At 55.7% G+C, this 23,069-nt stretch overlaps 1 pseudogene; it reads right to left on the bottom strand.

Moving 5' to 3' along the window:
• Positions 1-793: 793 nt before the first annotated feature.
• Positions 794-23,069, bottom strand: part of LOC141726680 (glycogen [starch] synthase, muscle-like) — a 39,579-nt pseudogene continuing 17,303 nt past the window's right edge.

Consider the following 23,069-nt stretch of genomic DNA (forward strand, 5'->3'; position numbering starts at 1 on the left):
TAATTTTGGGGTTTTTGGGTATTTTGGGGTGAATTTTGGGGTTTTTGGGGGTGAATTTTGGGGTTTTGGGGTCCCACCAGAGCTGCTTGTGCACGGCCTGGCCCTGATGGATTTGGGGTGAATTTTGGGGTATTTAGGGGTGAATTTTGGGATATTTTGGCTATTTTGGGGTGAATTTTGGGGTATTTTTAGTGAATTTTGGGGTTTTGGGGTCCCACCAGAGCTGCTTGCGCACGGCCTGGCCCTGATGGATTTGGGGTGAATTTTGGGGATTTTTGGGGTGAATTTTGGGGTATTTTGGGGTGAATTTTGGGTGTGAATTTTGGGGTGAATTTTGGGTATTTTGGGGGTCCCACCAGAGCTGCTTGCGCACGGCCTGGCCCTGATGGATTTGGGGTTGGTTTTTGGGGTGAATTTTGGGGTATTTTTAGTGAATTTTGGGGTTTTGGGGTCCCACCAGAGCTGCTTGCGCACGGCCTGGCCCTGGATGGATTTGGGGTTGGTTTTTGGTTATTTTGGGGTGAATTTGGGGTTTTTGGTATTTTGGGGTCCCACCAGAGCTGCTTGCGCATGGCCTGGCCCTGATGGATTTGGGGTTGGTTTTTGGTTATTTTGAGGTGAATTTTGGGGTTTTTGGGTATTTTCGGGGTCCCACCAGAGCTGCTTGCGCATGGCCTGGCCCTGGATGGATTTGGGGTGCATTTTGGGGTTTTTGGGGGTGAATTTTGGGGTGAATTTGGGGGTTTTGGGGTCCCACCAGAGCTGCTTGCGCACGGCCTGGCCCTGATGGATTTCAGGTGAATTTTGGGGTATTTTTAGTGAATTTTGGGGTTTTTAGGTCCCACCAGAGCTGCTTGCGCACGGCCTGGCCCTGATGGATTTGGGGTTGGTTTTTGGTTATTTTGGGGTGAATTTTGGGGTTTTTGGGTATTTTTGGGGTGAATTTCGGGGTTTTTGGGTATTTTGGGGGTCCCACCAGAGCTGCTTGCGCACGGCCTGGCCCTGATGGATTTTGGGGTGAATTTTGGGGTGAATTTTGGGGTTTTTGGGGTCCCACCAGAGCTGCTTGCGCACGGCTGGCCCTGATGGATTTGGGGTGAATTTTGGGTATTTTGAGGTGAATTTTGGGTGAATTTTGGGTATTTTTGGGGTCCCACCAGAGCTGCTTGCGCACGGCCTGGCCCTTGAGCGACTCCACGTTGAAGTTGTTGGTGCGGGCGGGGCATGATGAAAAACGCCACCACCGTCACCTCGCTGCCGTTCACCTGCGCGAAACGGCCCCAAGTGTCACCAAATGTCACCTGAGGGTCCCCAAATGTCACCTGAGGGTCACCTGAGGGTCACCAATGTCACCAATGTCCCCAAATGTCACCAACCCCAATGTCCCCAAACGCCACCACCGTCACCTCGCTGCCATTCACCTGCGGGGAATGTCCCCAAATGTCACCAAATGTCACCTGAGGGTCACCAAATGTCCCCAACCCCAGTGTCCCCAAACGCCACCACCGTCACCTCGCTGCCGTTCACCTGCGGGAAATGTCCCCAAATGTCACCAATGTCACCAAATGTCACCAAATGTCACCTGAGGGTCACCAAGTGTCACCAAATGTCACCAAATGTCACCAAATGTCACCAACCCCAATGTCCCCAAACGCCACCACCGTCACCTCGCTGCCGTTCACCTGCGGGAAATGTCCCCAAATGTCACCAAATGTCCCCAAACGCCACCACCGTCACCTCGCTGCCGTTCACCTGAGAGGGTCACCAATGTCACCAAATGTCCCCAAAGGTCACCAAATGTCACCTGAGGGTCACCAAAGGTCACCAACCCCAATGTCCCCAAACGCCACCACCGTCACCTCGCTGCCGTTCACCTGCGGGAAATGTCCCCAAATGTCCCCAAATGTCCCCAAATGTCACCAACCCCAGTGTCCCCAAACGCCACCACCGTCACCTCGCTGCCGTTCACCTGTGAGGGCCAGCAATGTCACCAAATGTCACCTGAGGGTCCCCAAATGTCACCAACCCCAATGTCCCCAAAGGCCACCACCGTCACCTCGCTGCCGTGCACCTGCGGGAAATGTCACCAATGTCACCAACCCCAGTGTCCCCAAACGCCACCACCGTCACCTCGCTGCTGTTCACCTGAGAGGGTCACCAATGTCACCAATGTCACCACATGTCACCCAATGTCACCAAATGTCCACCTGAGGGTCACCAAATGTCACCAAATGTCACCAACCCCAATGTCCCCAAACGCCACCACCGTCACCTCGCTGCCGTTCACCTGAGGGCCACCAAGTGACCCCAAATGTCACCAAATGTCACCAAATGTCCCCAACACTGGCCACCCGCTGGAGGTGTCCCCGATGTCACCAAGGGTCCCCAAATGTCACCTGGGGGTGTTCTAGAATCTCACCACAGTGTCCCCAACCCCTCTGATTCCAAACGTCCTCAATGTCCCCAAATACCCGCGGTGTCCCCAAATGTCCCCATTGTCCCCAACGTCCCCAGTGTCCCCAATGTCCTGAAAATCCCATAAATGTCCCCAATGTCCCCATTGTCCCAGTGTCCCCAATGTCCCCAATCCCCCACAATGTCCCCAATGTCCCAGTGTCCCCAATGTCCCCAATGTCCCCATTGTCCCCAATGTCCCCAAATGTCCCCATTGTCACCCTGAGCAGGCAGTTGAGCCTGGCCAGCGCCTCCAGGAAAATGCCAGTGACCAATGTCCCCCATTGTCCCCAATGTCCCCAATCCTTCCCACATCCCCAATGTCCTGAAAATCCCATAAATGTCCCCAACGTCCCCAATGTCCCCAATCCCCCTCAGTGTCTCCATTGTCCCTAAATGTCCCCAGTGCCCCCAATGTCCCCAATGTCCCCAATGTCCCCAATCCCTCCAATGTCCCCAATGTCCCCAATGTCCCCCAATGTCCCCAATGTCCCCCAATGTCCCCAATGTCCCCAATGTCCCCAATCCCCCACAATGTCCCCAGTGTCCCCAAGGTCCCCATGTCATTCTGATGTCCCCAAATGTCCCCATTGTCACCCTGAGCAGGCAGTTGAGCCTGGCCAGCGCCTCCAGGAAGATGTCAGTGACCAATGTCCCCAATGTCCCCAATGTCCCCAATGTCCTGAAAATCCCATAAATGTCCCCAATGTCCCCAATCCCTCCAATGTCCCCAATGTCCCCAACAACCCAGTGTCCCCAAGGTCCCCATGTCATTCTGATGTCCCCAAATGTCCCCAATGTCCCCAATCCCCACAATGTCCCCATTGTCCTCAATGTCCCCATGTCATTCCAATGTCCCAATGTCCCCAATCCCCACAAATGTCCCCAATATCCCCCATTGTCCCCAATGTCCCCAATCCCCCTCAGTGTCCCCAATCCCCCCCAATGTCCCCATTGTCCCCAATGTCCCCAATGTCCCCAATGTCCCCATGTCCCCAGTGTCCCCAGTCTCCCCAGTGTCCCCAGTGTCCCTAATATCCCTCAGTGTCCCCATTGTCCCCAATGTCCTCAATGTCCCCAACGTCCCCAATATCCCCCAATGTCCCCAGTGTCCCCAATGTCCCCATTGTCCCCAATGTCCCCCAACGCCCCCAACGTCCCCCCAATGTCCCCAATGTCCCCAATGTCCCCCAGTGTCCCCAATGTCCCCAATGTCCCCCAGTGTCCCCAATGTCCCCCAATGTCCCCCATTGTCCCCAGTGTCCCCATTGTCCCCAATGTCCCCAGTGTCCCCAATATCCCCAAATGTCCCCATTGTCACCCTGAGCAGGCAGTTGAGCCTGGCCAGCGCCTCCAGGAAGATGTCAGTGACCAATGTGCCCACAATGTCCCCAATGTCCCCCAATGTCCCCAATGTCCCCAATCCCCCCAATGTCCCCCAGTGTCCCCAATGTCCCCAATGTCCCCAATGTCCCCATTGTCACCCTGAGCAGGCAGTTGAGCCTGGCCAGCGCCTCCAGGAAGATGTCAGTGACCACTGTCCCCCAATGTCCCCAATGTCCTCAGTGTCCCCAATGTCCCCAATGTCCCCAATGTCCCCAATCCCCCACAATGTCCCCAATGTCCCCAATGTCCCCAGTGTCCCCAGTGTCCCCATTGTCACCCTGAGCAGGTAGTTGAGCCTGGCCAGCGCCTCCAGGAAAATGTCGGCTCCCTTGTTGGAGAACTCGTAGCGGCCGGCGATGAAGAAGAAAAGCGTCTTGTCCAGGTCGAAATCCAGGTGCCTGGAGAGGGAAAAACTCACCCAAAATACACCAAAAATGGCCACAAAATACTCCTAAAATACACAAAAAAATATCCCAAAAATACAAAAAATACCACCCCAAAAATACCCCCAAAATACCACAAAAATGCACCAAAAATACCGCAAAAATACACCAGAAGTACACCAAAAAATATCCCAAAAATACAAAAACAACACCCCAAAAATACCCCAAAAATACCCCCCAAAAATACCCCAAAATACACCAAAAATGCACCAAAATACCCAGAAATACCCCCAAAATGTACCAAAACATATCCCAAAAATGCACCAAAAAATATCACAAAATACACAAAAAATACCCCAAAAATGCACAAAAAATACCCCCTAAATACCCAAAAATACAGCAAAAAATACAGCAAAAAAACACCCCAAAAATGCACCAAAAATACACCAAAAATATACACCAAAAATACCCCCCCCCAAAACCCCAAAAAATACACCAAAATACCCCCCAAAATACACCCAAAAATACCCCAAAACCATCCCAAAAATACCCCCAAAATACCCCCCAAAATACCCCCAAAATACACCCAAAAATACACCAAAACATACACAAAAAATACCCCAAAATACCCAAAAATACACCAAAATACCAAAATACACCAAATACCCCAAAATACACCAAAAAACAGCAGGGGAACCCGAAGCCACCTAGGGAACCCCAAAACAACCCCAAAACCACCCAAACCCCACCAGGGACCCCCCAAAATTGCCTCAGAATCCTCCCAGCCCCTCAGCATCAGGGTTCCCTCCGGGATTTTCGGGGTCCCCCCATAATTTTGAGGTCCCATTTCTGTTTTTGGGGGTCCATTTTGTGTTTTTGGGGTCGGTTTTGGTGTTTTTGGGGTGCCTGACCCGTAGAAGTGGCCCCTGACGAACTCCTGGCTCAGGATCCCTCAGGGATTTTGGGTTTCCCTCCGGGATTTTGGGGTTCTGCTCAGTTTTGGGGTCCCTTTTTGGGGTCCCATTTGGGGTTTTTGGGGTCCCTTTCTGGGGTTTTGGGTCGGTTTTGGGATTTTTGGGGGTCCCATTTGGTGTTTTTGGGGTCCCTTTTTGGGGTTTTTTGGGTCGGTTTTGGGGTGACTGACCCCATAGAAGTCACCCTGAACTCCTGGCTCAGGATCCCTCAGGGATTTTGGGTTTCTGCCCAAGTTTTGGGTTTCCTCCCAAGATTTTGGGGTTCCCCCATAATTTTGGGGGTCCCATTTGTGTTTTTGGGGTCCCTTTTGGGGTTTTTGGGGGTCCCATTTTGTGTTTTTTGGGGTCACATTTGGGGTTTTTGGGGTCCCTTTTTGGGGTTTTTTGGGGTGCCTGACCCATAGAAGTCACCCTGAACTCCTGTTGGGATTCTGCTTCAATTTGGGGGTTTTCTCCTCAGGATTTTGGGGTTCCCCTGTGGTTTTGGGGTTTTTGGGGTCCCTTTTTGTGTTTTTTGGGGTCGGTTTTTTGGGGGTTTTGGGGTTCCTTTTTGGGTTTTTGGGGTGACTGACCCGTAGAAGTCACCCTGAAACTCCTGGCTCAGGATCCCTCAGGGATTTTGGGTTTCCCTCCGGGATTTTGGGGTTCTGCTCAGTTTTGGGGTTCCCTTTTTGGGGTTTTTGGGGTCGGTTTTTTGTGTTTCTGGGGTCGGTTTTGGGGTTTTTGGGGTCGGTTTTTGGGGTTTTGGGGTGCCTGACCCGTAGAAGTGGCCCCTGACCAACGCCTGGCTCTGGGTCCCCCCATTGGATTTTTAGGTTTTGCCCGGGTTCCCACCAGGATTTTCTGGGGTCCCCCCATAATTTTGGGGTCCCGTTTCTGTTTTTGGGGTCCATTTTGTGTTTTGGGGTCCCTTTCTGGGTTTTGGGGTCACATTTGGGGTTTTTAGGGTCCCTTTCTGGGGTTTTTGGGTCCCTTTTTGGGTCGGTTTTGGGGTGCCTGACCCGTAGAAGTCACCCTGAACTCCTGTTGGGATTCTGCTTCGATTTGGGGGTTTCTCCTCAGGATTTTGGGGTCCTGCTCAGGATTTTGGGCTTCCCCTGTGGTTTTGGGGTTTTTGGGGTCCCTTTTTGTGTTTCTGGGGTCGGTTTTTGTGTTTTTGGGGTGCCTGACCCGTAGAAGTGGCCCCTGACCAACGCCTGGCTCTGGGTCCCCCCATTGGATTTTTGGGTTTTGCCGGGGTTCCCACCGGGATTTTCGGGGTCCCCCCATAATTTTGGGGTCCCATTTGTGTTTTTGGGGTCCCATTTGGGGTTTTTGGGATCCTTTCTGGGGTTTTTGGGGTCCTTTTTGGGGTTTTTGGGGTCGCTTTTGGGGTGCCTGACCCATAGAAGTCACCCTGAACTCCTGGCTCAGGATCCCTCAGGGATTTTGGGGGTTCTGCCCAAGTTTTGGGTTCCCTCCCAAGATTTTGGGGTTCCCCCCTAATTTTGGGGTCCCATTTGGGGTTTTTGGGGTCCCATTTGTGTTTTTGGGGTCCCTTTCTGGGATTTTGGGGTCCCATTTGGATTTTTTGGGGTCCCATTTGGGGTTTTTGGGTCCCTTTTTGTGGTTTTGGGGTGCCTGACCCGTAGAAATCACCCTGAAACTCCTGTTGGGGATTCTGCTTCGATTTGGGGGTTTCTCCTCAGGATTTTGGGGTTCCCATGTGGTTTTGGGGTTTTTGGGGGTCCCTTTTTGTGGTTTTGGGGTCCCATTTTGTGTTTTTGGGGTCGGTTTTTGGGTTTTTGGGGTGCCTGACCCGTAGAAGTGGCCCCTGACCAACGCCTGGCTCTGGGTCCCCCCATTGGATTTTTGGGTTTTGCCCGGGTTCCTTCCAGGATTTTCGGGGGTCCCCCCCATAATTTTGGGGTCCCATTTCTGTTTTTTGGGGTCTGTTTTTGGGTTTTGGGGTCCCTTTTGTGTTTTTGGGGTCCCTTTTGGGGTTTTTGGGGTCCCTTTTGGGGTTTTTGGGTCGGTTTTGGGGTGCCTGACCCATAGAAGTCACCCTGAACTCCTGGCTCCGGATCCCTCAGGGATTTTGGGTTTCCTCCGGGATTTTGGGGTTCTGCTCAGTTTTGGGGTCCCTTTTTGGGGTTTTTTGGGGTCGGTTTTTGTGTTTTCTGGGGTCGGTTTTTGTGTTTTTGGGGTGCCTGACCCGTAGAAAGTGGCCCCTGACGAACTCCTGGCTCAGGATCCCTCAGGGATTTTGGGTTTCCTCCGGGATTTTGGGGGTTCTGCTCAGTTTTGGGGGTCCCTTTCAGGGTTTTGGGGTCCCATTTGGGGTTTTTGGGGTCCCTTTCTGGGGTTTTCGGTCGGTTTTGGGATTTTTGGGGTCCCATTTGGTGTTTTTGGGGTCCCTTTTTGGGGGTTTTTGGGGTCGCTTTTGGGGTGACTGACCCATAGAAGTGGCCCCTGATGAACTCCTGGCTCAGGATCCCTCAGGGATTTTGGGTTTCCTCCGGGATTTTGGGGTTCCCCCCCTAATTTTGGGGTCCCATTTGGGGTTTTGGGGGTCCCATTTGGGGTTTTTGGGGTCCCATTTTGTGTTTCTGGGGGGTCCATTTTGTGGTTTTGGGGTCGGTTTTTGGGGTTTTTGGGGTGCCTGACCCATAGAAGTGGCCCCTGACCAACGCCTGGCTCTGGGTCCCCCCATTGGATTTTTGGGTTTTGCCCGGGTTCCCACCGGGATTTTCGGGGGTCCCCCCATAATTTTGGGGTCCCGTTTGTGTTTTTGGGGGTCCCATTTGGGGTTTTTGGGGTCCTTTTTGGGGTTTTTGGGGTCCCTTTTTGGGGTTTTGGGGTCGCTTTTGGGGTGCCTGACCCATAGAAGTCACCCTGAACTCCTGGCTCAGGATCCCTCAGGGATTTTGGGTTTCTGCCCAAGTTTTGGGTTCCCCTCCCAAGATTTTGGGGTTCCCCCATAATTTTGGGGTCCCTTTTGTGTTTTGGGGTCCCTTTCTGGGTTTTTGGGTCACATTTGGGGTTTTTGGGGTCCCTTTTTGTGGTTTTTGGAGTGCCTGACCCATAGAAGTCACCCTGAACTCCTGTTGGGATTCTGCTTCGATTTGGGGGTTTCTCCTCAGGATTTTGGGGTTCCCCTGTGGTTTTGGGGTTTTGGGGGGCCCCTTTTTGGGGTTTTTGGGGTCCCTTTTTGGGGTTTTTGGGGTCCATTTTGTGTTTTTCGGGGTCCCTTTGGTGTTTTTGGGGTGCCTGACCCGTAGAAGTGGCCCCTGACCAACGCCTGGCTCTGGGTCCCCCCATTGGATTTTTGGGTTTTGCCCGGGTTCCCACCGGGATTTTCGGGGTCCCCCCATAATTTTGGGGTCCCATTTGTGTTTTTGGGGTCCCTTTATGTGTTTTTGGGGTCCCATTTGGGGTTTTTTGGGGTCCCTTTTGGGGTTTTTTGGGTCAGTTTTGGGGTTTTTGGGGTCGTTTTGGGGTGACTGACCCATAGAAGTCACCCTGAACTCCTGTTGGGATTCTGCTTCGATTTGGGGGTTTCTCCTCAGGATTTTGGGGTCCAGCTCAGGATTTTGGGGTTCCCCTGTGGTTTTGGGGTTTTTGGGGTCCCTTTTTGTGTTTTTGGGGTCCCATTTGGGGTTTTTGGGGTCCCTTTCTGGGGTTTTGGGTCGGTTTTGGGATTTTTGGGGTCCCATTTGGTGTTTTTGGGGTCCCTTTTTGGGGTTTTTGGGGTGCCTGACCCATAGAAGTCACCCTGAACTCCTGTTGGGATTCTGCTTCAATTTGGGGGTTTCTCCTCAGGATTTTGGGGTTCCCCTGTGGTTTTGGGGTTTTTGGGGTCCCTTTTTGTGTTTTTGGGGTCCCATTTGGGGGTTTTTGGGGTGCCTGACCCATAGAAGTCACCCTGAACTCCTGTTGGGATTCTGCTCCAATTTGGGGGTTTCTCCTCAGGATTTTGGGGTCCTGCTCAGGGATTTTGGGCTTCCCCTGTGGTTTTGGGGGTTTTGGGGTCCCTTTTTGGGGTTTTTGGGGCTTTTGAGGTCCCTTTCTGGGGTTTTTGGGTCGGTTTTGGGGTTTTGGGGTCAGTTTTGGGGTGCCTGACCCGTAGAAGTGGCCCCTGATGAACTCCTGGCTCAGGATCCCTCAGGATTTTGGGTTTCCTCCGGATTTTGGGGTTCCCCTGTGGTTTTGGGGTTTTTGGGGGTCCCATTTTGGGGTTTTTGGGGTCCCTTTTTGTGTTTCTGGGGTCGGTTTTTGTGTTTTTGGGGTCGGTTTTTTGTGTTTTTGGGGTGACTGACCCGTAGAAGTGGCCCCCTGACGAACTCCTGGACGCGGGCCTTGCTCTGCGCGTGCAGGTTCTGGAACTCGTGCATGGCCGAGAACTTGCGCACGTTCAGACCCGTTGGGGGTCACCAGGTCTGCGGGGCCGGGGGGGTCAGGGGGGACCCCAAAATGTCCCCCCAAAATCCCCCCAAATTCAGGGATCCTTCAAATCCCCGGTTGTCCCCCCAAATCCGCCCTAAAATCCCCCGAATTTCCCCCCAAAATCCCCGAATTTCCCCCCAAAATTCCCGGTTTTCCCCCCAAAATCCCACCCAGAAACCCCATAAGGACTTTTGGGGGTGAGGGGATTTTGGGGGGGGTCTTTAGGGGTTGGGAAAGGTCGGGGGGGACCCCAAAATCCCCCCAAAATCCCCCCAAAAATCCCAAATCCCCAAAATCCCCAGATCTCCCCAAATTCCTGGAATTTCTCCCCCCAAAATCCCCCAGATTTTTCCCCAAAATCCCACCCAGAAACCCCAGTAAGGATTTTTGGGGGTGAGGGGAATTTTGGGGGTTCTTTAGGGGTTGAGGAGGGTCAGGGGGACCCCAAAATGTCCCCCCAAAATCCCCCCAAATACATGGATTCCCCAAATCCCCAAATTCCCCCCAAATCCGCCCTGAAATCCCTGAATTTCCCCCCAAAATTCCCGGATTTCCCCCCAAAATCCCACCCAGGAACCTCAATAAGGAGTTTTTGGGGTGAGGGGATTTTGGGAGGTCTTTAGGGGTTGGGAAGGGTCGGGGGGACCCCAAAATCCCAAAAAAATCCCCCCAAAAATCCCAAATCCCCCCAAAATCTCAGAATTTCCCCTCCCCAAATTCCTGAATTTTCCCCCAAAATCCCACCCAGGAACCCCAATAAGGATTTTTGGGGGGTGAGGGGATTTTGGGGGGGTCTTTAGGGGTTGGGAAGGGTCAGGTGGACCCCAAAATCACCCAAGATCCCCCCCAAAATCCCCCCAAATTCCCCCCAAATTCATGGATCCTCCAAATCCACAAATTCCCCCTGAAATCCCCAAATTCCCCCCAAAATCCCACCCAGGATCCCCAATAAGGACTTTTGGAGGTTTGGGGATTTTGGGGGGGTCTTTAGGAGTTGGAAGGGTCAGGGGGACCCCAAAATCCCCCAAAATCCCCCCAAATTCATGGATCCTTCAAATCCCCAAATTCCCCCCCAAATCCTCCCTAAAATCCCCAAATTTCCCCCCAAAATCCCACCCAGGATCCCCATAAGGATTTTTGGGGGTGAGGGGATTTTGGGGGGGTCTTTAGGAGTTGGGAAGGGTCAGGGGGACCCCAAAATCCCCAAAAATGCCCCCCAAAATCTCTGAATTTCCCCTCCCCAAATTCCTGAATTTCCCCCCAAAATCCCACCCAGGATCCCCATAAGGATTTTTGGGAGTGAGGGGATTAGGGGATGGGGAGGATCAGGGGGGACCCCAAAATCCCCCCCAAAATCCCCCCCAAATTCATGGATCCTTCAAATTCCCCAAACCCCCCCCAAAATTCCTGAATTTCCCCCCAAAATCCCCAAATTTCCCCCCCAAAAATCCCCACCCAGGATCCCCAATAAGGATTTTTTGGGGTGAGGGGATTTTGAGGGGGGTCTTTAGGGGTTGGGAAGGGTCAGGGGGACCCCAAAATGTCCCCCCAAAATCCCCCCAAATTCATGGATCCTTCAAATCCACAAATCCCCCCAAAATTCCTGAATTTCCCCCCAAAATCCCCAAATTTTCACCCAAAATCCCACCCAGGATCCCCAATAAGGGTTTTTGGGGGGTGAGGAGATTTTGGGGGGTCTTTAGGGGTTGGGGAAGGGTCAGGGGGGACCCCAAAAATCCCCCCCAAAATCCCCCCAAAATCCCCCCAAATTCATGGATCCTTCAAATCCCCAAATTCCCCCCGAAATCCCTGAATTTCGCCCCAAAATCCCACACAGGATCCCCCCCAAGGATTTTTGGGGGTGAGGGGATTTTTGGGGGGGGTCTTTAGGGGTTGGGAAGGGTCAGGGGGGACCCCAAAATGTCCCCCCCAAAATCCCCCCAAATTTCTGGATCCTCCAAATCCACAAATCCCCCCGAAATTCCTGAATTTCCCCCCAAAATCCCCAGATTTTCCCCCAAAATCCCACCCAGGAACCCCATGAGGATTTTGGGGAGTGAGGGGATTTTGGGGGGTCTTTAGGGGTTGAGAAGGGTTAGGGGGACCCCAAAACCCCCAAAAATCCCAAATCCCCAAAATCCCCAGATCTCCCCAAATTCCTGGAATTTCTCCTCTAAAAATCCCCAAATTTCCCCCCAAATTTCCCCCCAAAATCCCCCCAAATTCAGGGATCCTTCAAATCCACAAATCCCCCCCAAAATTCCTGAATTTCCCCCCAAAATCCCCAAATTTCCCCCCAAAATCCCACCCAGGAACCTCAAAAAGGACTTTTTGGGGGTGAGGGGATTTTGGGGGGGGTCTTCTGGGGGTTGGGAAGGGTCAGGGGGACCCCAAAATCCCCCCAAAAATCCCAAATCCCCAAAATCCCCAGATCTCCCCAAATTCCTGGAATTTCTCCTCCTAAAATCCCTGAATTTTTCCCCCAAAATCCCACCCAGGATCCCCAATAAGGATTTTTGGGGGTGAGGGGATTTTGAGGGGGTCTTTAGGGGTTGGGAAGGGGTCAGGGGGACCCCAAAATCCCCCCAAATTCATGGATCCTCCAAATCCCCAAATCCCCCCGAAATTCCTGAATTTCCCCCCCAAAATCCCCAAATTTTCCCCCAAAATCCCACCCAGGATCCCCAATAAGGATTTTTGGGGGTGAGGAGATTTTGGGGGGGTCTTTAGGGATTGGGGAGGGTCAGGGGGATCCCAAAATCCCAAAAAAATCCCCCCAAAATCTCAGAATTTCCCCTCCCCAAAATCCTGAATTTCCCCTAAAATCCCACCCAGAAACCCCAGTAAGGAGTTTTGGGGGTGAGGGGATTTTGGGGGGGGTCTTTAGGGGTTGGGAAGGGTCAGGGGGACCCCAAAATCCCCCCAAGATCCCCCCCAAAATCCCCCCCAAAATCCCCCCAAAATCTCAGAATTTCCCCTCCCCAAATTCCTGAATTTCCCCCCAAAATCCCACCCAGGATCCCCATAAGGACTTTTGGGGGTGAGGGGATTTTGGGGGGGTCTTTAGGGGTTGGGAAGGGTCAGGGGGATCCCAAAATGTCCCCCCAAAATCCCCCCAAATTCATGGATCCTCCAAATCCCCAAATCCCCCCCAAATCCGCCCTAAAATCCCCGAATTTGCCCTCAAAATCCCACCCAGGGACCCCATGAGGATTTTTGGGAGTGAGGGGATTTTGGGGGGGGTCTTTAGGGATTGGGAAGGATCAGGGGGACCCCAAAATCCCCCAAAATCCCCCCAAATTCATGGATTCCCCAAATCCCCAAATTCCCCCCCAAATCCACCCTAAAATCCCCAAATTTCCCCCAAAATCCCACCCAGGAACCTCAATAAGGACTTTTGGGGGTGAGGGGATTTTTGGGGGGGGTCTTTAGGGATCCATCAGAATTTTGGGGTCCCCCTGACCCCCCCCCAACACCTGGTGACCCCCAAAATCCTCGGGGAGCCCCCAAAGGTCACCCCCAAAATCCCCGGGGTCATTTGGGGACAACTTTGGGGGGATTTTGGGGGTTTTGGGCAATTTTGGGGTGCTCAGGGGGGATTTTGGGGTATTTGGGGTCAGTTTTGGGGTGTTCAGGGGGATTTTTGGGGTGCTCAGGTGAGTTTGGGGTCTCACCTGAGCAGGTGCTCGGCCATGACAGTGCCAGGGGTGGGATTTGGGGGATTTTGAGGGAATTTTGGGCAGTTTTGGGGGCACTCAGGGGATTTTGGGGTATTTGGGGTCAGTTTTGGGGTGTTCGGGGGGATTTTGGGGTGCTCAGGTGAGTTTGGGGTCTCACCTGGCTTGCCCTTGAGCAGGTGCTCGGCCTCGGTGGCAGTGCCAGGGTGGGATTTCGGGGATTTGGGGTAATTTTGGGTAATTTTGGGCAGTTTTGGGGTGATTTTGAGGGGATTTTGGGTAATTTTGGGGCTCTCAGGGGATTTTGGGGTGCTCAGGTGAGTTTGGGGTCTCACCTGGCTTCCTCTTGAGCAGGTGCTCGGCCCTGGCAGCAGTGACTGGGCTGGGATTTTGGGGATTTGGGGTAATTTTTTTGGCAGTTTTGGGGTGATTTTGAGGGGATTTTGGGTAATTTTGGGGCTCTCAGGGGGATTTTGGGGTTCCCCAGGTGGGTCTGGGGTCTCACCTGGCTTCCTCTTGAGCAGGTGCTCGGCCTCGGTGCCAGAGCCGGGATTTGGGGTCAGTTTTGGGGACTTGGGGGGCAGTTTTGGGGATTTTGGGTAATTTGGGGCAGTTTTGGGGTGATTTTGAGGGGAATTTTGGGTGATTTTGGGGTTCCCCAGGTGGGTCTGGGGTCTCACCTGGCTTCCTCTTGAGCAGGTGCTGGGCCTTGGTGGTGGTGCCAGAGCCGGGATTTGGGGGCAGTTTTGGGGCAGTTTTGGGGTGATTTTGAGGAGATTTTGGGGTGATTTTGGGTAATTTCGGGGTTCCCCAGGTGTTTCTCACCTGGCTTCCTCTTGAGCAGGTGCTCGGCCTTGGCAGCAGTGACTAGGCTGGGATTTTGGGGGCAGTTTTGGGGCAGTTTCGGTGTGATTTTGAGGGGATTTTGGGTAATTTTAGGGCTCCCCAGGTGGGTCTGGGGGTTTTGGGGTGCTCAGGTGTATTTGGGGCAGTTTTGGGGTCTCACCTGGCTTCCTCTTGAGCAGGTGCTCGGCCTCGGCGGCCGTCACGTGCGACACCCGTGGTCAGCACGTGTGCGCAGTGCGCGGCCGCCCGCGCGCTCCAGGCAGTACCGGTGGTAGATCTGCCGCTCGCTCCGCCTCCTTGTCCACGTCAAACTGGGGAGGGGGCACACCTGGGGTCACCTGAGCACACCTGAGACCCTCCCTGGCACACCTGAGCACACCTGGGCACACCTGAGAACCCCCCAGCCCTGATCTGCCGCTCGCCCGCCTCCTTGTCCACATCAAACTGGGGATGGAGCACACCTGAGAACCTCCCTGGCACACCTGGGCACACCTGGGGGCACCTGAGACCCTCCCTGGCACACCTGAGCACACCTGGGCACACCTGAGATCCCCGCAGCCCAGATCTGCCGCTCGCCCCGCCTCCTTGTCCACGTCAAACTGGGGACAGGGGGACACCTGGGCACACCTGGGGGCATCTAGGAGGGATCTGGGGGCACCTGGGCACACCTGAGCTGTGGCTGCTGTAGAAATCCCGGCTCCTGGTGAGCAGGTACTGACCCAGGTGTGTCCCCAGGTGTGCCCCTGATGTCATCAGGTGTGTCCCTGATGTCCCCAGGTGTGTCCTTGATGTCACCACAAATGTCCAGGTGTCCCCAGGTGTGGTCCCGATGTCCCCAGGAATGTCCCCAGGCGTGTCCCAATGTCCTCAGGTGTGTCCTTGATGTCGCCATGAACGTTCCCAGGTGTGTCCCCCAGGTGTGTCCCCTGTCCCCAGGTGTGTCCCCCATGACCCCAGGTGTGTCCCCAGGTGTGTTCCCATGTCCTTAATGTCACCACGAATCTCCAGGTGTGTCCCTGTGACCTCAGGTGTGTCCCCTGTCCCCAGGTGTGTCCCCACGTTCCCAGGACTGTCCCCAGGTGTGTTCCCATGTCCTTGATGTCACCACAAATCTCCAGGTGTGTCCCCAGGTGTGTCTTTGTGACCCCAGGTGAGTTCAGGTGTGTCCCAGGTGTGTCCCATCCCCCAGGTGTGTCCCCAGGTGTGTCCCCATGTCCCCAGGTGAATTCAAGTGTGTTCAGGTGTATCCCAGGTGTGTCCTATCCCATTCCCACCTGTCCCCAGGTGTCCCCAGGTGTGTCCCCAGGTGTGTCCCACCCCCCAGGCGTGTCCTCATGTCCCCAGGTGTTTCTCTGATGTCCCCAGGTGTGTCCCCAGGTGTGTCCCCATGACCCCAGGTGTGTCCCCATGTCCCCAGGTGACCCCAGGTGTCTTCAGGTGTGTCCCAGGTGTATCCTATCCCATTCCCACCTGTCCCCAGGTGTGTCCCCGTGTCCCCAGTTGTGTCCCCAGGTGTGTCCTCATGTCCCCAGGTGTGTCCAGGTGAGTTCAGGTGTATCACAGGTGTATCCCATTCCGTTCCCACCTGTCCCCAGGTGTGATCCCAGGTGTGTCCCCAATCCCCCAGGTGCGACCCCAGGTGTGTCCCACCCCCCAGGTGTGTCCCAGGTGTGTCACACCCCCCAGGAGTGCCCAGGTGTGTTCAGGTGTATCCCAGGTGTATCCTATCCCATTCCCACCTGTCCCCAGGTGTGTCCCCAGCCCCCCAGGAGTGCCCAGGTGTGTTCAGGTGTATCCCAGGTGTGTCCTATCCCATTCTCACCTATCCCCAGGTGTGTCCCCAGGTGTGTCCCATGACCCCAGGTGACCCCAGGTGTGTCCCCAGGTGTGTCCCACACTCACGCTGTGCAGGTTGTTGTAGAAGTCCACGCTGCCGGCGCACAGGTACCGCCCCCAGCAGGGTGGCGTGTGTAGTGAAGATCGTGTGCCCATGACCCCAGGTGTGTCCCAGGTGTGTCCCCATGACCCCAGGTGTGTCCCCAGCTGTGTCCCCATGACCCCAGGTGTGTCCCCAGCTGTGTCCCCATGACCCCAGGTGTGTCCCCAGGTGTGTCCCCAGGTGTGTCAGTGTCACACACTCACACTGTGCAGGTTGTTGTAGAAGTCCACACTCCCAGCGCACAGGTACCGCCCCAGCAGGGTGGCGTGTGTAGTGAAGATCGTGTGCCCGTGACCCCAGGTGTGTCCCAGGTGTGTCCCAGGTGTGTCCCACACTCACGCTGTGCAGGTTGTTGTAGAAGTCCACGCTCCCAGCGCACAGGTACCGCCCCAGCAGGGTCGCGTGTGTAGTGAAGATCGTGTGCCCGTGACCCCAGGTGTGTCCCCAGGTATGACCCCAGGTGTGTCCCCATGTCCCCCAGGTGTGGCCCTGATGTCTCCAGATATGTTCCCACGTCCCCAGGAATGTCCCCAGGTGTCCCCCAATGTCCCCAGGTGTGACCCCATGTGCCCAGGTGTGTCCCCAGGTGTATCCCACGTCATTTCCACCTGTCCCCAGGTGTATCCCAGGTGTGTCCCTGTGACCCCAGGTGTGTCCCCATGACCCCAGGTGTGTCCCTGTGTCCCCAGGTGTCCCCAAGTGTGTCAGTGTCCCACACTCACGCTGTGCAGGTTGTTGTAGAAGTCCACACTCCCGGCGCACAGGTACCGCCCCAGCAGGGTCGCGTGTGTGGTGAAGATCGTGTGCCCGTGACCCCAGGTGTGTCCCACCCCCCAGGTGTGTCCCAGGTGTGTCCCCAGGTGTCCCCAAGTGTGTCAGTGTCCCACACTCACGCTGTGCAGGTTGTTGTAGAAGTCCACACTCCCGGCGCACAGGTACCGCCCCAGCAGGGTCGCGTGTGTGGTGAAGATCGTGTGCCCGTGACCCCAGGTGTGTCCCACCCCCCAGGTGTGTCCCCATGCCCCCAGGTGTGTCCCAGGTGTGTCAGTGTCACACACACTCACGCTGTGCAGGTTGTTGTAGAAATCCACACTCCCAGCGCACAGGTACCGCCCCAGCAGGGTCGCGTGTGTGGTGAAGATCGTGTGCCCGTGACCCCAGGTGTGTCCCCATGCCCCCAGGTGTGTCCCCAGGTGTGTCCCAGGTGTGTCCCCATGTCCCCAGGTGTGCCCCAGGTGTATCCCAGGTGTGTCCCAGGTGTGTCAGTGTCCCACACTCACGCTGTGCAGGTTGTTGTAGAAGTCCACGCTCCCAGCACACAGGTACCGCCCCAGCAGGGTCGCGTGTGTGGTGAAGATCGTGGCCACCGGGAGGCGCCGTGCCCGGCTCAGCACCAGCCCCAGCCCCGCCAGCCACTCGTGGAAGTGGCCCACGATGAACGGGCGCTCCTCGCTCTGCGCCGCAAACTGCACACAGGGACAACGGGTGGCCAAATGTCACCAGGTGGCACCAAATGGCACCAGGTGGCACCGGGTGGCTCCAGGTATCACCAGGTGGGCACCAAATGTCACCACCGGGTGGCACCACAGGGGTAGCAGGTGGCAGCAGGTGTCGCTGCGGTGCCACCTGAGGCCAGCAGGGGGCGCTCAAGGTGTCACTGCCACACCCAGGTGCTGTCGCGGGGACCCCCCCCACTGTCACCACTGTGTCATTGTCATTGTCCCTAAATGTCCCCAAGGGTGACCAGGTGGCAGCAGGAGTCACCAAATGTCACCAGGTGTCGCTGCAGTGCCACCTGAGGCCAGGAGGGGGCGCTCAAGGTGTCACTGCCACACCAAAGGACCCCCCCCCACTGTCACCTCTGTGTCATTGTCATGGTCCCTAAATGTCCCCAAGGGTGACCGGGTGGCACCAGGTGGGCACCAAATGTCACCACGTGGCACCAGGTGTCACCAGGTGTCACCACAGGGGCAGCAGGTGGCAGCAGGTGTCGCTGCAGTGCCACCTGAGACCGGCAGGGGGCGCCCAAGGTGTCACTGCCACACCAAAGGACCCCCCCACTGTCACCTCTGTGTCATTGTCATTGTCCCTAAATGTCCCCCAGGGTGACCAGGTGGCACCAGGAGTCACCAAATGTCACCAGGTGCCACCAGGTGGCTCCAGGTATCACCAGGTGGGCACCAAATGTCACCACCGGGTGGCGCCAGGTGGCAGCAGGAGTCACCAAATGTCACCAGGTGATGCTGCAGTGCCACCTGAGCACGGCAGGGGGCGCTCAAGGTGTCACTGCCACACCAAAGGACCCCCCCACAGTCACCTCTGTGTCATTGTCATTGTCCCCAGATGTCCTCAAGGGCCACCAGGTGGCACCAGGAGTCACCAAATGGCAGCAGGTGTCGCTGCAGTGCCACCTGAGGCCAGGAGGGGGCGCTCAAGGTGTCACTGCCACACCAAAGGACCCCCCCACTGTCACCTCTGTGTCATTGTCATTGTCCCTAAATGTCCCCAAGGGTGACCAGGAGTCACCAAATGTCACCAGGTGGCACCGGGTGGCTCCAGGTACCACCAGGTGGGCACCAAATGTCACCACCGGGTGGTGCCAGGTGGCAGCAGGAGTCACCAAATGGCACCAGGTGATGCTGCAGTGCCACCTGAGCCTGGCAGGGGGCGCTCAAGGTGTCACTGCCACACCAAAGGACCCCCCCACTGTCACCACTGTGTCATTGTCATTGTCACAAGATGTCCTTGAGGGCCATCAGATGTCACCTCTGTGTCATTGTCATTGTCCCCAGATGTCCTCAAGGGCCACCAGATGTCACCAGGTGCCACCAGGTGGCACCACAGGGGCAGCAGGTGGCAGCAGGTGTCGCTGCAGTGCCACCTGAGGCCAGGAGGGGGCGCTCAAGGTGTCACTGCCACACCAAAGGACCCCCCCACTGTCACCTCTGTGTCATTGTCATTGTCCCTAAATGTCCCCAAGGGCCACCAGATGTCACCAGGTGGCTCCCGATGTCACCAGGTGGCACCACAGAGGCAGCAGGTGTCACCAGGTGGGCACCAAATGTCACCAGGTGGCACCAGGTGCCATCAGGTGGCACCACAGGGACAATAGGTGGCAGCAGGTGTCGCTGCAGTGCCACCTGAGCCCAGCAGGGGGCGCTCAAGGTGTCACTGCCACACCAAAGGACCCCTCCCCACTGTCACCTCTGTGTCATTGTCATTGTCCCCAGATGTCCTCAAGGGCCACCAGATGGCACCAGGTGGCAGCAGGTGACGCTGCGGTGGCACCTGAGCCCGGCAGAGGGTGCTCAAGGTGTCACTGCCACACCTGGTGGCACCACAAGGACCCCCCCCATTGTCACTCTCATGTCACAGTTGATGTCCCAAAGGGCCACCAGGTGTCACCAGGTGCCATCAGGTGTCACCAAATGTCACCAGGTGTCGCTGCAGTGCCACCTGAGCCCGGCAGGGGGCGCTCAAGGTGTCACTGCCACCTCAAAACCACCCCAGAACCTCTCAGGAACCCCCAAACCCTTGATGGAACCCCGTTCCCACCTCTCCGAGGAACCAGGCCACCAGGAAGCCGAAGAGCACGGCGTCGTTGGCCTCGCGGTCGTACCAGGGCACCTCAAACCTCCCCAAAACCACCTCAAACCCCCCAAAACCACCTGAGGAACCCCAAACCCCTGATGGAACCCCAAACCCCCTGATGGAACTCCATTCGCACCTCTCTGAGGAACCAGGCGACGAGGAAGCCGAAGAGCACGGCGTCGTTGGCCTCGCGGTCGTACCAGGGCACCCCAAAACCACCTCAAACCCCATCAGGGACACCCCAAAACCTCTCAGGAACCCCAGAACCCTTGATGGAACCCCAAACCGACCTCTCCGAGGAACCAGGCCACCAGGAAGCCGAAGAGCACGGCGTCTGTGTCATGGTCACTGGAGCACCCCAAAACCTCCTGAGGAACCCCCAAACCCCTTGATGGAACCCCAAAATCCCTGATGGAACTCCATACTCACGTCTCCGAGGAACCAGGCAATGAAGAAGCCAACGACGATGGAATCTTTGCGTCGCAGTCATTGGGGCACCTCAAAACCACCTCAAACCTCCCCAAAACCACCTCAAACCTCCCCAAAACCCCCTGAGGAACCCCCAAACCCTTGATGGAACCCCATTCGCACCTCTCCGAGGAACCAGGTGACGAGGAAGCCGAAGAGGATGGTGTCTGTGTCATGGTCGCCGGAGCACCCCAAAACCACCTCAAACCACCCCAAAACCACCTCAAACCTCCCAAGAACCCCCTGAGGAACCCCAAAATCCCTTGATGGAACCCCAAAATCCCTTGATGGAACCCCAAACCGACCTCTCCAAGGAACCAGGCCACCAGGAAGCCGAAGAGCACGGCGTCGTTGGCCTAGCGGTCGTACCAGGGCACCTCAAACCTCCCCAAAAACACCTCAAACCTCCCCAAACCCCCTGAGGAACCCCAAAACCCCTTGATGGAACCCCAAAACCCCTTGATGGAACCCCAAATCCCCTGATGGAACTCCATACCCACGTCTCCGAGGAACCAGGCAATGAAGACGAAGATGATGGAATCTTTGCATCGCAGTCATTGGGACACCTCAAAACCACCTCAAACCTCCCCAGGGACACCCCAGAACTTCTCAGGAACCCCAAAACCCCCCGAGAAACCCCCAAACCCTTGATGGAACCCCGTTCGCACCTCTCCGAGGAACCAGGCCACCAGGAAGCTGAAGAGCACGGCGTCGTTGGCCTCGCGGTCGTACCAGGGCACCTCAAACCTCCCCAAAACCACCTCAAACCCCATCAGGGACACCCCAAAACCTTTCAGGAACCCCAAAACCCTTGATGGAACCCCAAACCGACCTCTCCGAGGAACCAGGCCACCAGGAAGCCGAAGAGCACGGCGTCGTTGGCCTCGCGGTCGTACCAGGGCACCTCAAAACCACCTCAAACCTCCCCAAAACCACCTCAAACCCCCTGAGGAACCCCCAAACCCCTGATGGAACCCCAAACCCCTTGATGGAACTCCATACCGACCTCTCTGAGAAACCAGGCAATGAAGAAGCCAAAGACAACGGAGTCTTTGTGTTGTGGTCATCAGGTCACCCCAAAACCACCTCAAACCTCCCCAAAACCACTTCAAACCTCCCAAGAACCACCTGAGGAACCCCAAAACCCCTTGATGGAACCCCGTCCCCACCTCTCCGAGGAACCAGGCCACCAGGAAGCCGAAGAGCACGGCGTCGTTGGCCTCGTGGTCGTACCAGGGCACCCCAAACGTCCCCAAAACCACCTCAAACCTCCCCAAAACCACCTCAAACCCCATCAGGAACACTCCAGGACCTCTCAGGAACCCCCAAACCCTTGATGGAACTCCATCCCCACCTCTCCGAGGAACCAGGCCACCAGGAAGCCGAAGAGCACGGCGTCGTTGGCCTCGCGGTCGTACCAGGGCACCCCAAACCTCCCCAAAACCCCCTGAGGAACCCCAGAACCCCTTGATGGAACCCCAAAACCCCCTGAGGAACCCCCAGAACCCTTGATGGAACCCCATCCCCACCTCTCCGAGGAACCAGGCCACCAGGAAGCCGAAGAGCACGGCGTCGTTGGCCTCGCGGTCGTACCAGGGCACCCCAAAACCACCTCAAACCTCCTCAGGGACACCCCAGAACCTCTCAGGAACCCCAAACCCCTTGATGGAACTCCATCCCCACCTCTCCGAGGAACCAGGCCACCAGGAAGCCGAAGAGCACGGCGTCGTTGGCCTCGCGGTCGTACCAGGGCACCCCAAACCTCCCCAAAACCACCTCAAACCTCCCCAAAACCTCCCCAAAACCTCTCAGGAACCCCAAACCCTTGATGGAACCCCAAAACCCCTTGATGGAACCCCAAAACCCCCTGATGGAACTCCATACTCACGTCTCCGAGGAATCAGGCAATGAAGACGAAGATGACGGAATCTTTGCATCGCAGTCATTGGGACACCTCAAAACCACCTCAAACCTCCCCAGGGACACCCCAGAACCTCTCAGGAACCCCCAAACCCTTGATGGAACTCCATCCCCACCTCTCCGAGGAACCAGGCCACCAGGAAGCCGAAGAGCACGGCGTCGTTGGCCTCGCGGTCGTACCAGGGCACCCCAAAACCTCCCCAAACCCCATCAGGGACACCCCAGAACCTCTCAGGAACCCCCAAACCCCCTGGTGGCCCCCCATCCCCACCTCTCCGAGGAACCAGGCCACCAGGAAGCCGAAGAGCACGGCGTCGTTGGCCTCGCGGTCGTACCAGGGCACGCCGATGGCGCAGCTCTCCCACAGCTCCCCCTTCCAGCGCTCCAGGCTCCAGGCCGTGGCCCCCACGTCGAGCAGAACCACGGCCGGGCTGCCCTCGATCAGCCAGCGCCCAAAGTGCACCTGGAGAACGAAATTTGGGGGGAATGGAGCCGAAATTGGGAGAAATGATCCCAGAAATGGGAGAAATGGCACCAAAAATGGGAGAAATGATCCCAGAAATGGAATTATTGACCCCAAAATTGGGAGAAATGGCCTCAAGATTGGGAGAAATGGCCCCAAAAATGGGAGAAATGGCCCCAAAATGGGAGAAACGATCCCAGAAATGGGAAAAATGACCTCAAAATTGGGATAAATGGCACCAAAATGGGAGAAATGACCTCAAGATTGGATAAATTACCCACAAAATTGGAATTATTGACCCCAAAATTGGGATAAATGCTCCCAGAAATTGGGAGAAATGGCACCAAAAATGGGAGAAATGGCCCCGAAATTGGGATTAATGAGTCCAAAACGGGATAAATCACCACCAAATTGGATAAATGATCCCAAGATTGGATAAATGACCCCAAAATTGGGAGAAATGACCTCAAAATTGGGAGAAATGGCACCAAAATTGGGAGAAATGGACCCAAAATGGGAGAAATGGCATCAAAATGGGGGAAA

Source organism: Zonotrichia albicollis, chromosome 38 (assembly GCF_047830755.1).
Source record: "Zonotrichia albicollis isolate bZonAlb1 chromosome 38, bZonAlb1.hap1, whole genome shotgun sequence".
Taxonomy (NCBI): Eukaryota; Metazoa; Chordata; class Aves; order Passeriformes; family Passerellidae; genus Zonotrichia; species Zonotrichia albicollis.